The sequence below is a fragment of the Prionailurus bengalensis genome, chromosome B1, assembly GCF_016509475.1.
Source record: "Prionailurus bengalensis isolate Pbe53 chromosome B1, Fcat_Pben_1.1_paternal_pri, whole genome shotgun sequence".
NCBI classification, from domain to species: Eukaryota; Metazoa; Chordata; class Mammalia; order Carnivora; family Felidae; genus Prionailurus; species Prionailurus bengalensis.
This window is the reverse complement of record NC_057344.1, coordinates 58,810,289-58,819,155: the sequence shown is the minus strand read 5'-3', so window position 1 is coordinate 58,819,155 and position 8,867 is coordinate 58,810,289. Positions and strand designations below refer to the sequence as shown.

The 8,867-nt window shown below is 40.6% G+C and overlaps 1 non-coding gene across 1 annotated transcript; it reads right to left on the bottom strand.

Annotated features, from left to right (window-relative positions):
• Nucleotides 1–279: 279 nt before the first annotated feature.
• LOC122479208 lies at nucleotides 280–386 on the bottom strand. The gene has a single exon (XR_006296275.1). It is a non-coding gene; the product is annotated as a U6 spliceosomal RNA (small nuclear RNA).
• Nucleotides 387–8,867: the final 8,481 nt, after the last annotated feature.

The window sequence follows — 8,867 nt, the reverse complement described above, 5'->3', positions numbered from 1 at the left end:
GTGTTTCGAGTTAAGCTGCATAAAAGACTTCAAGTGGTGCGTGACACATTATGTCCTTTGTAAGTGCCAGCTAATAATATTATTATGTTTCTTTAGTCCTCTGCAGTGGACTCCTTTCTGAGCCAGGTAGGGAGAGGGACTGCAGGAGGGATTCTGGGAGACCCAGGGACTCTGGCAGCACTGTGTTTTTTTCCAATCAAAAAAATGTACCCCAGAGAGGGAAAAAGAACTCTTTGCCTGACACTTTGAGGAACATACCAAACATGATTCTTTTTTTTTTTTTTAATGGTATGCCTCACGAATTTGCATGTGATCCTTGCACAGGGGCCCTGCTAATCTTCTCTGTATCATTCCAGTTTTAGTATATGTGCTGCTGAAGCGAGCACCCAAACATGATTTTTGATTCAGTGACAACCCTGGGCTTTAGAACCTTCAGGGTTTCCTTTGGGAACATCAGGAGACAGTACAGCTTTCATGGAGGGACCAACACCAATGTCCTTTTTGGTAAGGCAACCAGTGCTGGTGAGGGCAGTTGAAAGGGAAGAACTGGAGAGGCCTGTTTGTGCACACAGAAGTCAAGCCCTAATGCTCTCAGAGATCCAATAAGGGGCACTTTCAGGTGGCAAAAGTCCTGTATGCAAAAGCTGGCAAAGTCTTGGGAAACTCCAGTTACACAAATAAAAGAGATCTCACCAAATACACTGATTCTCAGGAAGAGTGTCTTGAAGACTTTTACATCTTTGCTTGCTATCTTACCTTTTTTTTTAATTACAAGGAAAAATTGATTAGAAAATTGTCTTCTTTTTAATGGTTCAGGTGAAGTGTCATGTGAAAATAGCATTTTTTTTCTATCAAATGTGATCTCTTGATATTTTATCTTTACCTGCTACCTAAACCACATGGTTGTTTCCACAGTATCTGGGATTTAAACATATTATTAGTTCTGCCTATGGGAACTGGAAAACAGGCTGAGAAGGTATTTACTTACTGCCTCTACTCAGGGTTTCGAGCTCATTCTTGTGGATGCTGCCTCAAATTTACCATCCTTGCCCTCCATCTTTAAAATTTTTTTTTAATGTTTATTTATTTTTGAAGGAGAGAGAGACAGAGCATGAGCAGAGGAGGGGCAGAGAGAGAGGGAGACCCAGAATCCCAAGCAGGTTCCGGGTTCTGAGCTGTCAGCACAGAGCCAGACGTGGGGCTCAAACTCATGAACTGTGCCTGAGCCGAAGTTAGTTGCTTAACTGACAGAGCCACCCAGGCGCCCCTTGCCCTCCATCTTTAATATTACTCAATTAATAGTGTCATTGGAAATGCTGACACAAATATTGTTAGCAAAGCCACGACAATCATTGGAGCAATGATTGATACCTCTGTGCTTGCTGATGATATAATTTACTTAGCAGGTTTCATCTCAGTGCTAGGTAAACATAAAGCTGGTATGAACATGAGCCTGGGTATGCATCTGTCATGTGTTCCTTGTTGAATGAATGAACTGGCTGTTGGTGCCTGAGGATTGATCTTGTCTTTGCTGTCCTAGTCAGGCAAGATCTGTGATCAGTGTCTTAGAGTTTAGCATGTAATTGCTCTCTAAACAATTGCTTCATACATTCTAGTATTCTCTTTCCAGATAGATGATCATTTCTTGGAAGCAAGAGTCTTTTTACACTTCATAGTTATTTCCACAGTATTTAGCAGAGTCCAGAACATATAAAGGCTTGATAAACATTTAATTGCTTCTGGAAAAAAAAAAAAAAGGTGCAGCAAAGGAAAAAAAAAAGAGTGCAACCAAGCAAACATTTTCTCCTTTCAGTTCAGGTAGCATTTATATTCCTCTTGCTCATATGCTATTTCTGCTGTAAGAAGGGATTAGCCTCCTCAATTTCCCTTACTTCTCCACACCTGCCATCAGAATGTGGCTGATGTGGACTTTTTCCACACTAGAGAAGATACTGCTGCCATGTTGATAATATTGAAAGAAGGAGTGAGGATTTATAGGAAAGTTGGTTGTAAGAAACACCTTTTGCATTGTGAAACTCAGATCTATTGTGAGTCAGCAGTGATGGTGAAAATACACAGAATGCAATGGCAGTCTAATGGGGCTGAATAACATCAGACTGATGCATAAAATGAACATGTGGTGGAACAGAATGCAGAAATGAGAAACAAGTTTCTACAGATGGATCCTTATTAATTTATACAATAAGTGTACCTCTTTGTGTCCCCATTTCGTTGGAGCAAAGTTTTGCTAACCATGCAAATATTAGACATTTAACTTGCATAATTTCCCTTGTGTATTTTTACATACACTACGTGTTGAAAATGCAATTGAGAATTGGATTTTTCTCACAATTGCTCTCTTTTACTGTTTTGACACAGAAATTATTGTTAATAGGCTTCTCCACGAGGATTATGCCTTTCTTTCCAAATGTTGAACACAATGTTAAATGAAATGAGCAGGCCACGCAATTCCTTAAACACAAAAGCTATTCAGCCCTCCTACTCTTCTACTTCTGTGCAAGTGCTCCCTCTCAATCCTTTTCTTTTTCCTTCTGACTTTTACCAGTTCTGGGCAGGAGATCTAGGCCTGTTGATACCTCTCAACTCCCATCTGGGGGTGTGTTTTAGTTTCTGTCTGCCATAATAAAATACCACAGACTGAGTGACTTAAACAACAGAAATTTATTTTCTCACTGTTTTGGAGGCTGCAAGTCCAAGATCAGGTGCCCACAGTGTTAGTTTCTCCTGAGGCCTCTCTTGTTGGCTTGCATTTGGCTGCCTTCTCACTATTTCCTCATATGGTTGTCCTGCCTGTGTTTTCTGTGTCATGATCTTCTCTTCTTCTTTTTTTTAATGGTTACTTATTTTTTGGGTGCCTGGGTGGTTCAGTCGGTTAAGCGTCTGACTTCGGCTCAGGTCATGATCTCACAGTTTGTGAGTTTGAGCCCCACGTTGGGCTCTGTGCTAACAGCTCAGAGCCTGGAGACTGCTTCAGATTCTGTGTCTCCCTCTCTCTCTCTACCCCTCTCCCATTCATGCTCTGTCTCTCTCTGTCTCAGAAATAAATAAACATTAAAAAAATTATTAATGTTTACTTATTTTTGAGAGAGAGAAAGAGGGGCAGGGGGGAGGGGAGGATCCAAAGGGGGCTCTACACTGACAGCAGAGAGCCTGATTAAGGGGCTCAAACTCATGAACCATGAGATCATGACCTGAGCCAAAGTCAGACACAACCAACTGAGCCACCCAGGCCTCCCATGATCTTCTTTTCTTATAAGGACGCTAGTTATATTGGATTATGGCCCACCATTATGACCTCACTGTAACTTAATTATCTTTTTAGAGGCACTATCTCCAAATACAGTCACAATCTAAGGTACAGGAGTTAGGGCTTCAACATTTGAATTTTTCGGGGACACATTCAGCTCATAACATGGTATTACTTGAAAATGTTGTGCCTGTCTAGTCTTGTTCTATTTAGAATAAAGATACATAAGGTCCGTGCATTATTTTTGAAATATTAGAATTAGATGCCATCTTTCAAATACATAGAAATTATTTTGTTCTCTTAAATGATTAAACTAGTAATTTTCTTTTTTTTTTTAAATTTTTTTTTTCAACGTTTTTTATTTATTTTTGGGACAGAGAGAGACAGAGCATAAACGGGGGAGGGGCAGAGAGAGAGGGAGACACAGAATCTGAAACAGGCTCCAGGCTCTGAGCCATCAGCCCAGAGCCCGATGCGGGGCTCGAACCCACGGACCGCGAGATCGTGACCTGGCTGAAGTTGGACGCTTAACTGACTGCACCACCCAGGCGCCCCTAAACTAGTAATTTTCAATGAAGGCAGGACAGCTCCTGGTAGCATTTTAGAAATTTTTGGAAGTTTTTGGTTGTCACAATGATTGAGGGTGCTACTATGTAAGGCATAGCATCTGATTATTTTTGTAGCAGCTGTGTATCAAACTACATTTTAAAAATTACAACTTGCGGCACACCTGGGTGGCTCAGTCGGTTAAGTGTCTGACTTGTCTCAGGTCATGATCTTGCAGTTGATGAGTTCACGCCACATGTTGAGCTTTGTGCTGTCGGCCTGGAGCTTGGAGCCTGCTTCAGATTCTGTCTCTCCCTCTCTCTCTGCCCCTCCCTTGCTCTCACTCTGTCTTTCTCTCTCAAAAAGAAATAAACATTAAAAAAAAGACTTTAAAAAATTACAGTTTGCTTTCTTTTTGTTTATATTTTGTCATTGTAAAATAAATTACCATTATATTTTATAATTTATATTATAATTAGGGCATTATATTAATTTGTAGGTAAGTTACCTATGAATTTTATATCAATATCATAATGGTGGTATTATAAAATATTTGTTTTAAAAAAGAGGTGTTGGATGGGGTGCCTGGGTGGCTTAGTGGGTTGACCATCAGACTTCGGCTCAGGTCATGATCTCACAGTTTGTGAGATCGAGCCCCATGTTGGGCTTTGCACTTATAGAGTGGAGCCTGCTTGGGATTCTCTTTCTCTCTCTCTCTCTTGCTTGCTCTCTCTCTCTCTCTCTCTCTCTCTGTCACTCTCCTGCTGTCTCCCTGTCTCTCAAAAATAAACATTAAAAAAATTTTAAAAAAGAGGTGTTGGGTTTGATAGGGTTGAGACTCTCTAACTAGATGTTAACTTTCTTAAGGGCAGGGATATCTCTTACTCATTTTTGTTTCCAAAATTCTAAACCATCTATGGTACACAGAAAGTGTTCAATATATAGTTGCTAACTAAGTGAATGCTTTATTCAGATATTCTTTTATTGTTACCATTGTGGAAATGTTGAAAAAGGAGACATTTTAATATCTATCACAATTAATGTTTTCACTGATTTTTGAATACCTCTGGGTAATTTACTATTCATTAATAAATGAGAATAAAAGGCACATGGGATTGGTCATAGTGGTAGAAGGGGAGGCAGAAACTTACATGTCTTAGTGGCCAGAGGACAAGAAGATTTCCAGAAGGAGGGCAGTATTATATAACTCAATTCGTTGTTTTTGTGGAGATTAATTTATAGACTGAGAATTGCCTTGGTTTGCAATCAAATGAAGTTGATTTTGAATGTTTCCCTAAGTGGAACTTCTTGTAATCCCCATCCTTTGAATTCTCCAAAGAAAGGAAAGAGGAAAGATGATTAGGAGTCAGGCTTAAGAACCTCCTATTCCTTACTCCTTAGTAAGAAAACAAGCAAACAAATAAAAAAACCCACCAGTTTCGTAATTCCAGTGTCACAGTTGTGTTCCCTGGTTAGTCGACTTTGAGTTAGCAGGTAGAAAGTTGATCAGGGAGTACTCTCAAGATTTACACCTGTAGATGAGAAGGAAGGGTAGCAGGATTGTGCAAAGGAAGAAGCTGAACTGTAATGGAATCTTGACAAAAGTCTCAGTTGACCCCGGAGGGAGCACTGAAACCAAAGCTGTTTTGTTTTTTATTTATTTTTTTAATTTTTTAATTTTTAAATTTTTTACTTTTTATTTATTTTTGTTTTGAAATTTATTGTCAAATTGGTTTCCATACAACACCCAGTGCTCATCCCAAAAGATGCCCTCCTCAATACCCATCACCCACCCTCCCTCCCACCCCCCATCAGCCCTCAGTTTTTTCTCAGTTTTTAAGAGTCTCTTATGCTTTGGCTCTCTCCCACTCTAACCTCTTTTTTTTTTTTTTCTGTTTATTTTGTTTTTTATATTTATTTATTTATTTGAAATTTATTGAACCAAAGCTGTTTTGAATTTTTCTAGATTTCAGGGGTAGAGGTTGGACTTTTATTATTTTTTTTTATTTTTAGTTTTTTAAATAATTTTTTTTTCAACGTTTTTATTTTTTTTTTTTTTTGGGACAGAGAGAGACAGAGCATGAACGGGGGAGGGGCAGAGAGAGAGGGAGACACAGAATCCGAAATAGGCTCCAGGCTCTGAGCCATCAGCCCAGAGCCTGATGCGGGGCTCGAACTCACGGACCGCGAGATCGTGACCTGGCTGAAGTCGGACGCCTAACCGACTGCGCCACCCAGGCGCCCCTATTTTTAGTTTTTTAACATTTATTTATTTTTGAGAGAGAGACAGAGACAGAGTGCGAGCAGGGAGGGGTAGAGAGAGAGGGAGACATAGAATCCAAAGCAGGCTCCAGGCTCTGAGGTGTCAGGACAGAGCCTGATGTGGGGCTTGAACCCACAAGCTGTGAGATCGTGACCTAAGCTGAAGTCAGATGCTTAACTGACTGAGCCACCCAGGTGCCCCGAGGTTGCACTTTTAGATGCCATACTGACTGGTCACTGGGAGCAGGCTGCCCCAGGAAGAGAGTATGACCTTGAGTGAGCTGACTTTTCTCAGTTGAGAGTGGTCTGCAGAGAGGGACTCAAATGAGATCGGTGAGCCGCCAGCCCTCCCAGCAGTCGGGGGCCTGGGGACTGCAGTCCTGAAGGGGCATCAGGCAGGCTTATCACAGTGTCCACTTCACCTCAGATCTGCTTTCCCAGAATTCTGCTTAAAACTGGCAAGTGCACAAGAGATTCAAGCTTGCAATGTTCAATGTTATAAGTAAAATGGGGTCGTGATATAGTTAGTCTCTCTCTGACTTGTGAAATCTTCCTATCTTCTCTGAGGATTTACGGTCTTGGTCTTTCTTTCTTTCTTTCTTTCTTTCTTTCTTTCTTTCTTTCATTCATTCTTTCTTTCTTTCCTTCCTTCCTTTGTCCATCTCTTTCTTTCTTTCTTTCTTTCTTTCTTTCTTTCTTTCTTTCTTTCTCTCTTCAAGACCAATATGAAGAATGAGACATATACTAACATCTAAAAATGGTCAGTTTAATGCCCCATCTAAAGCAGATGGAAGAACATTTCTTTCCTCTCCTAACAAAGGTAATTTTTCTTCTTTATAGAATTGAGGTGATAACGATGTATGATTCAGTGTGGGAATTGTCAGGACAATGAAACAATTTTGCTTAAACACTTTCCTCCAATCTGAGTTTGAAATGAATTACCAAGTTAAGCCACCAAACTGCATACTCAACTCCTTGTTCTCTTCATATTTTGTTTTCTGTTTCAACCGGAAGTTTTATTTTCTCCCCTCTTCTTGTCAGATACTGTTAGGGAAATCCTCATGTAATGTCCTTAGATGATCTCCCACATTCAAATATGTTTTCCTCAGCTGAAAGACTTAGGCTCCTCATTCAAACTAATTCCAGCTCTCAGACAATTTAGAAGGCTGGTGTTTGTTTTCCTGACTAGAAGCTTTCTGCTTTGGGGCCAGAAAATCTATTTTGATTTCAATCCCAGCAGCTGAACAATTTGTGATACAATGGGCATAAAATAAGCAGGAAATTCAAAGTAATATTTCTCATGGTTTCGTTTGGCATAGGGGGCTTTCATTCTCTCTTCACACTAAGCATTTCTATCTATACAGAAAAACATATGAATTCTCTTTTCACTTCCCTTCATTTGTAGACCACAATTATGGTCTACAGATTATGTTATATTGAAGATAATGTTCAAAAAGACATGTCCCATTTGTGTCCTGCTCAGGGCTTAAGCTGTTTCTTGAACATCCAATGTGCTAAACATAAATGTCTTTATTGGTTAGTTGTCTCTTTCTATTCAAACCTTAGGCTTTGGTTTTTCCATGTCAGTTCTCTTGGTGTGACTTTGGAAGGTAGACAACCTTAGGGTAGTAAAATGACACAAAATAGGACCTGGCAGGGCACCTAGCAGCTTCAGAGAGAGGAGGTGGCGGAAGCTGCAGATAGGTATTTTTCTGTTTGGCTGTTTCTCTGACTCTTTAATTCAGCAGCATTTGTGAGATTTACCCAGAGTTTTGCATATAGGTGTAGATTTTTCACTGTCTTTGCCATGTTGGGGGTCTTTTTTAAGCCTTCTTTTCCCCTACCTCTAGCTTCTGTTTCATTAGCAAATGCTGGTCAATGTAATCTTCCAGTATATTTCTAAAATCTTTCTCCCTCCAGCCATCTCCTCAGACCCCACCCAGGCTCTAGCCAACAGTACTTGCTGGACTACGACAGCTGTATTTTGATGAGTATCCTCACTTCCTCTCTTGCTTCCCTCCAATCCTGTCTACACATGCAACCAGTAGGACCCCCCCCCCCCCACCAAAAAAAAAGCAGATTGTAGTGTGTCATGTTAGTCATGGACTTGAAACTTGAAACATTTCATGGATTCCCAGTGTGTATCCCAGTGGGGATAACGCTCAAAGCCCGTAAGTATGTAGTCTGCGAGGCCCTGCAGGACTGGCTTCTGCCTAATACTGCCCCTCTACCCTCTCCTGCCACTTTCTCCAGCCCCATTATGTGTGTCCAGTTCCTCAAAAGTAAAACACTTCCCTGTTCTCAACTTTGATGTATGCTATTTGGGGCGGAGGGGGGGATGTTATCTTTTCCTACTTGAAATAGTTTCCCACCCTTCCTTAATCTGGCCAATTTCTACTCAGTCATTTCTCAGAGAGGCTGCCTTCCCTGATGTACCTGGTTCCATTAAGTCTCCTTGTCATTTTCACTGACAGTAGTTGCCACATCCGACATATTACCGTATGATTGCTTAACGCTTCTCTTCCCAACGAGGCTGTGGGCATTTATGGGGGCAAGTCTGTTTTGGTTTTGTATCTGCAGTGTCTAGCACAGTGCCCAGTACGTAATGGCAGCCCCCAAATATTTTTGGAATGAACAACTAGTTAAAATGGAGTTTCAGGGAGTATGACAAAGTTTACCAGAAAATGTATGAAGAGGGACTTTTCATTCACACCCTTTGATCTGAGACTTCTTTATCTGAAAATAGATAAATTTGGTATCAGGATTTCTGAGCACATTGTACCACAACAAG